This window comes from Furipterus horrens, unplaced genomic scaffold (genome assembly GCF_987537825.1).
Source record: "Furipterus horrens unplaced genomic scaffold, mFurHor1.1.pri manual_scaffold_5, whole genome shotgun sequence".
NCBI lineage: Eukaryota > Metazoa > Chordata > Mammalia > Chiroptera > Furipteridae > Furipterus > Furipterus horrens.
In genome coordinates, this window is record NW_028327175.1 from 111,165,531 (window position 1) to 111,171,805 (window position 6,275).

The following is a 6,275-nucleotide window of genomic DNA, read 5'->3' on the forward strand; positions in this document are numbered from 1 at the left end:
GAAAAGTCAATGTGTGAGCAATACATCAAATCTCTTGCCTCTCTCACATGCCCCCAACTAGGAAATCTGGCCCATAATCCAGGGGTGTGCCCCGGTTGGGAACTGAACCGTGACCTTTTAGTTCCCAGGTCTGCACTCAATCCACTGAGCCACACCAACTGGGGCCCAGAGCCAGCTCCTTTGATGTGGGCTGTTTCTCCAGTACCAGGCACCTGCAGTGCATGGTGGCTAACAGCACCCAGTGGCCACAAACTTCCCCCTGACATTCCTTCCTTTTATGTTTTGTAGTGAAGAGCTTCTGAAGAGACACCTCCCTGTAGCAGCTCTACCCAGCACCCTAGAGAGCAGATTTTCAGCAAGTTCCAGAAGGTAGATTTCTAAAAAGTAGATTTCTAGAAAGGTCTACAGCCTCACCAACAAGATCTGCATCTCAGCCCTAGGGGGCAGAGGGACACTTCCTTGGGTATTCTATCTCATCCCTAGAGGCCAACCCCTCCTTAGTTCAATCCCCTATTATAGTTAATAATTCTTTATACTACACTTTCCCTCTTCTAATTGCCATATGGTTTCTCTCTCCTAGCTTAACCCAAACTTTATACATAGAGTGTGTGTGTGTATACTGAACTGAACTACCTGTGTCTGCACTAACCTGCCTGTATAAATGAACAAACTTGCAGGCACCCTTTGTGCCCCTACATGTTATATTTTTGTCTGTGCATACCCTGATCAGCCTAGGGCATTTGATTTTCTAGATAGCTGGAGGATGACTGTATAATGCCTTTTGGAACACTTGACATTTTCTTTTACTATCCTCAGAATGAAAACAGATACCCCTCCGGGTTCTCATCAGAGGAAAAGAAGCTCTGACCATAGTACATTAGTACCCTGATGAGAATCCCTCTGTTTATGAAAATAACTCTCATGGCTTTTCTGTGGGATGTGACTTGCTAGCAGATATTTTTTAGGAAGTGAGGGTAGTCATTTTCTTTCTTTCATTTCTGAGATTTTATATTATTTTCAGAGAGGGGGGAATGGAGGGAGAAAGAAAGGGAGAGAAACATCAGTGTGTGAGAAATACATTAACTGGTTGCCTCTCACATGCCCCCAACCGGGGATCTGCCTACAACCCAGGCATGTGCCCTGATCAGGAATCAAACCAGCAACCTTTTGGTTCTCAGACTGGCACATCCGCTATACCACACCAGTCAGGCTGGTAATCATTTTCTCAGGATTGTATTTTCATGGGGTGGCCTTAGAACTTCTTAATTAAATATAATGTGAAATCTAACTAGAACCTTCAATAAGATTGCTTGCTTTTTGAGCAATTTGAGCCCAGCAAACAGCTTTAGACTCATGAATACAAATAGTTCTCAACAACAGAGTCACCCTTGATTATGTGCTTGTAGTCCAAGAAGGAGTTTGTGCCATAGCCAATACCTCCTGTTGTACCCAGACACATGGTTTTTCCCAGGTAGAATTAGAAACAACCAAACTCCTTAACCTTGCCAGCCTTAAGAGGCATTCCAGTTTTGTTTCCAGTGTCTATAGATGGTTAGAACTTGAATTTTCTGACATTCTCAGTTGGATCCCACTTGGGCTCAGAGCTATTTTAAGGTCTAGGTTGCAAATTATTATTATATTTGTTTAATATATTTTATTGTCAAGCTAGTGATGTTCTATTTAACCAAATGTTTAAAACCTCCTACAAAAACTTGAGTAATGGTTGCATAAAGGCTAGAAATAATCCATCAAGCCACTGCATCCCATCCATGTGTGTAATTCATGATGGTTGGAACCTTGATTCCTGATGCCAAATACCTTCTGTCAGTTACCCATGATTTCTGTTATGAACTAAGTGCTCTTGTTGTTTTAATCTTTCCCAAGTTTTTTTTGACTGCTTTTATAAGAAAATGTGAATTTTGAGTTTGGCAGGTACCTGAAAGACCTCTTGGAAGCAAATGGCTTCGGTTGCTCTATTAGATACTGTCCTGCCACAGGAGTCCCACCAATGGCCTAAATGGAACCAGACCAGGCAGCCAAGCCACTGGTACCAACATGGGACAAACTGACCTGATCAATCATCAATACTATCAACAGGTTCTGATTGAAAAGGGGAAAATGTGAACCCCGAGAAAGTAGAGGACCCTAAGAAGGACTCCTGATGGCTAACTGGGCTCAAATTAAAACAAAAACAACAAAACAGAGCTTAACAACTATTGCTACACAGAGGCCTCTCACTCAAACTACATTTCAGGGAGAAGCCTTCACCGAAGTAACTACCTGCCTCTGTACTGAATTGCCTGCCGGCCTGCCCGCACTGTGTTTCTGCCATCTGAGTCGGCCCTTAAAAAAGAGTTCCTGGAATCCTATTTCAACTAATAGGACTGAGGCTTTCCCCATTCAATTGGAGCTGTGCAGACCAATCAGAGAAACTCTATTTTGACCAATCAAGACAGTGCCTTTTGGACCAATCAAACCATGAGGAATTAGAGTCCTCATTTGCATGAGGATAAACCAATCACAGACTGGTGGGGAGGAATTCTGTCCATATAAGCCAGCTTCCCTCTGGCTCTGAGAATGTACTTTTCCTTTCCGTGATAAGCACTCCACAGTCTCTTTCTACTGAAGACTGAAGACTACATTTCCCTGGCTGAGCTGAAACACCAAAGATGTCTCTCTGGAGCAGAGTGGAGCAAACCAGTGAGGATCAGAGCAGACCAAGGCTGGCTCACAACCATGCTATTTTCACAGCCGTGCTGCACTACAGTCTAGCTGTTTTGCACTGAATAAAATTTCCTTCTTCACCAAACCCCAAATTGGGGATTCCTATTAGCATTGAATGTTTCCAATGACTGACCATCAGTTGACATTGGGATAGGAACAGGGCCAAGGAAGTGAGACCTGTGTGGGCTAGGTAATCAGGAAAGACAGCGTGGAGGAGGTAACATTTCAACAGGACCTCGAGGAAAGAGCTGAGAGAATCAAAGAGAACTTGCAGGGATAGGGAGAAGATGCGTGCAAGGGTGATGTGGTGTGGCTGAGACCCTGAGCTCTGGAATCAAACAATCTTGGGTAATCTTGTTACAGAACCCCTGGGCTGTTCCAATTAAAAAGAAATCCACGGGCTCTTTAGTTAGGGATCCGATTGCCCGCCGCCAGAATTACAACTCTTAATACTTTAGTTGAGTGAAAAGAAAATTGTTTATTTAACAGTTACACATATCCTTGCCTCCCCCCTACCAAACCTAGCCAGTTTTAGGAAGGTCAGAAACACCGTTTCCCTACTTCCCAAACACAGTTCAGCTTTACCAGCGGCTGCCAATCATTCAATCTGATTGGGGAGGTCCTTTCTGTGCTGTGGTGCTCTTCAGCTCTCAATGCAAAACCGCCAGGATTCTCAGCCTCCTTGCAAACTGTCTTCTTTCTGTAAACCACGTGGATCTCCTCTCCTTCTCCAGAGCACCCCTGCAAACACCCGCCAGCGAGGGAGACAGCCCCAGAGCGCGCCGCCCTGAAGTGTTTGCAGCTGCCTATATATCCCTGACTGCATCCTCTGACGCATGGGTGTTGCCAACAGTTCTGACCATTCACAGAATCCCACATAGGCTCTTTATGCTTTCCATACCATCCCCTGGTTCAAGACTCCTCCCATCCACCTGAGGCCCCAAGCAATTTTGCATAATGAAAGACACCAGCCACCAGCCTCAGGCGTGTGGAGGCATTCTGAAAGCTGCTTCCTTCTCCCCATTCCCCAGCCACAAACTCCGGGGATTTTTGGACTCCCCTGTTTCTGTAACAATCTCTGTACTCCCAACTGTAAAATGGGTGTAACAAAATAGTACTGTCAGAATTTGTGAATTTGAAATAGCACGATAGACCAATTATTAACAAAACTTGCTCATTGCACCCAATTTGAAATAATTTGAAATGCCTTTTCCCTGAAATACAAGTGCATCAGAAATCATGAAATTTCCAAAGGTACTAGGTCTGAGGAATGTAAAGCTCAGGATATTGAATATGATTTGATGTATCCAGCTACATGTATGTTTTTTTGGAAATAAAAACATTTGCCAAATCGAGTTCAGCTTGGTGGTAAGTTATATACATTTAAAATTAATCTAAGTCTTTAGTAATGAATTTTAGACATAAAAGGTTCTTCATCTGGTCCTGCTCCAGATGAAATTATTCCTGTTGGAATAATTAAATGAGACTGTGTTTAGGACAATTAAATTCCAGGGCCAAATTCTCCACTAGGAAAAACAGAGCCTAGGTGCCCTGATAATGTTTTTTATTATCAGAAGAAAAAAATTAAATTGTCTTTGTACTAATACAGTCATAAAATATCTTTCTCTTGGAGGAAGGGCCCACAGAAGTCATAGTGTGGCCTGGACCAGAATAAGCCTCAATAAATGAGTTGTTTTATCTTCCTCCTCATTGTTGCTGATATTGGCAAGAATGGGCCACTCCTCCATAGGGTGTGGTCGTCAGACCAGACTAGCCAGTTGAAAGAGTAAATACAGCCAAAGTAATAACACGGACCATCAGTGGTAAGTGTTGAGGGGTGAGTGTACACACCCTGCTTTGTTCTAAAGACAATCATCTTATCTTCCCAATATCCTTATATGGTGGGTATTATTATCCCCATTCTACAGATGAGAAGATGGAAGCCATAGCAGTTTAGTAATTTTCCCAGGATCACAGAAATAGTAAGAGAGAAGGCAGAATTTGAGTTCAGATCTCTGGGATGCCATGGCCATAAGCTCTATGTGCTAAGAGTGGTGATACTAATCAGAAAAGAGAGAAATCCTCAAATTGTGAGAAATGTTTACAATAAAAACCAGGACACAGGACTTGAGCAGAAAAGTGAGGCATTTATTCACGAGTCTGCAGAGTCAGGCACACCACCAGCCAGGAGAACGTGCACGCGAAATAGACAAAGAAAACTGGTTTTCTACTAATGCGATTAGCACCCCTCCCTGACACGATTAGCTCCCCCTCCCCTCTCCTTCTCCCCCATTTCTCCATTACTGGTTAATCCAGGTTCACAATCTAACGTGATTAACTTCTTAACTCAGGGTGTGATTAGCTAAGGGTAATCTAGTTATAGGTCTATCTCCAACTTATTTGCAAAGTTATCTATGTACATTATCCCATTTCTCTGTGTTTGATGACAACAATCTTCCTCCTTTTGATCCCAGCGATATGTGCAAGGAGCTGCAGAATGTCATTTCCTCACCCTTTTTTCATGATTCATCTGTTAATTATCTCCTACTGGTTTGAGAGTCACTGGCTTCTTTATCCCTTACAAAATGACTGTCATGGGAATTGGATTTTATCATAAGATGACAACATTGGGAGGTTTTTGGAAAAGAGCTAAGTGGCCTTTAGGGATATAAACTTGGCAGTGGTGCTTGGAGTCCCTGGGAGTTGTCATAATAATTCCAGAAACATTACAAGAGGTTTCTAAGATTAGTGAAGGGCCCTAGCTATGCAAAGGCAGGATTCATTCCTTCTGGAAACAGTCCACCTGGGGCACACTGTGGTTGAGTATTATAGGGAAGTTAGAGGTGCCGCCAGCCTAACCACCCAATGAATCATTTGGATAACTTTTTTAATATGCTGATTTTGTGGTGGACAAAATGCTATAAACCTCACTCATTACCTATTGATGTAACTTATAGAAATGATTTGGCTTTAACAAATATCAACATATTCAACAAAAATTTACCATGTGCCTAGTTTGTGCCAGGAAGTGTGTTGGGTAGTGGGTCACAGAATTCAAAAGACTGTCAAGTCTTCACCCTCTCAGAGTTTATGTTTAAAGGAGAGCATGTGTCCCAAAGGAAACAGATAACTAAATAACAGACTGTGACCGATGCTAGGAAATAAAGAGAAGCCTGCATATAGGAGATGGAGCAGGGACGACTGGTTGTCCTCATCATACCTCTTCTTTTAAAGTCATAGATCTCCTAATTTGTAGCTGGGTGAATGGCCATGCAGCATTTCCTAGGCATGGCCATGTGACCAAGTCCTAGCCATTGGGAAGGAAGCTGAAATGGTATGTGCAACTAACAGAAACTGTTCTGAAAGAGGGGGTGGGTCCTTTGGCTAGAAAGGGGACTGTTGCCTCATCCATCCTAATCATGCAATGAAAGCCATGAGCAGCAGGGCAACAAGTAGAAAGAGCCTGGGTTCCAGACACTGAAACTCCATCACAGCCCTGCACAGCCCACTTTCAGATTTTCAGATAAACAAAGGTGACAAAGAAGTACCTG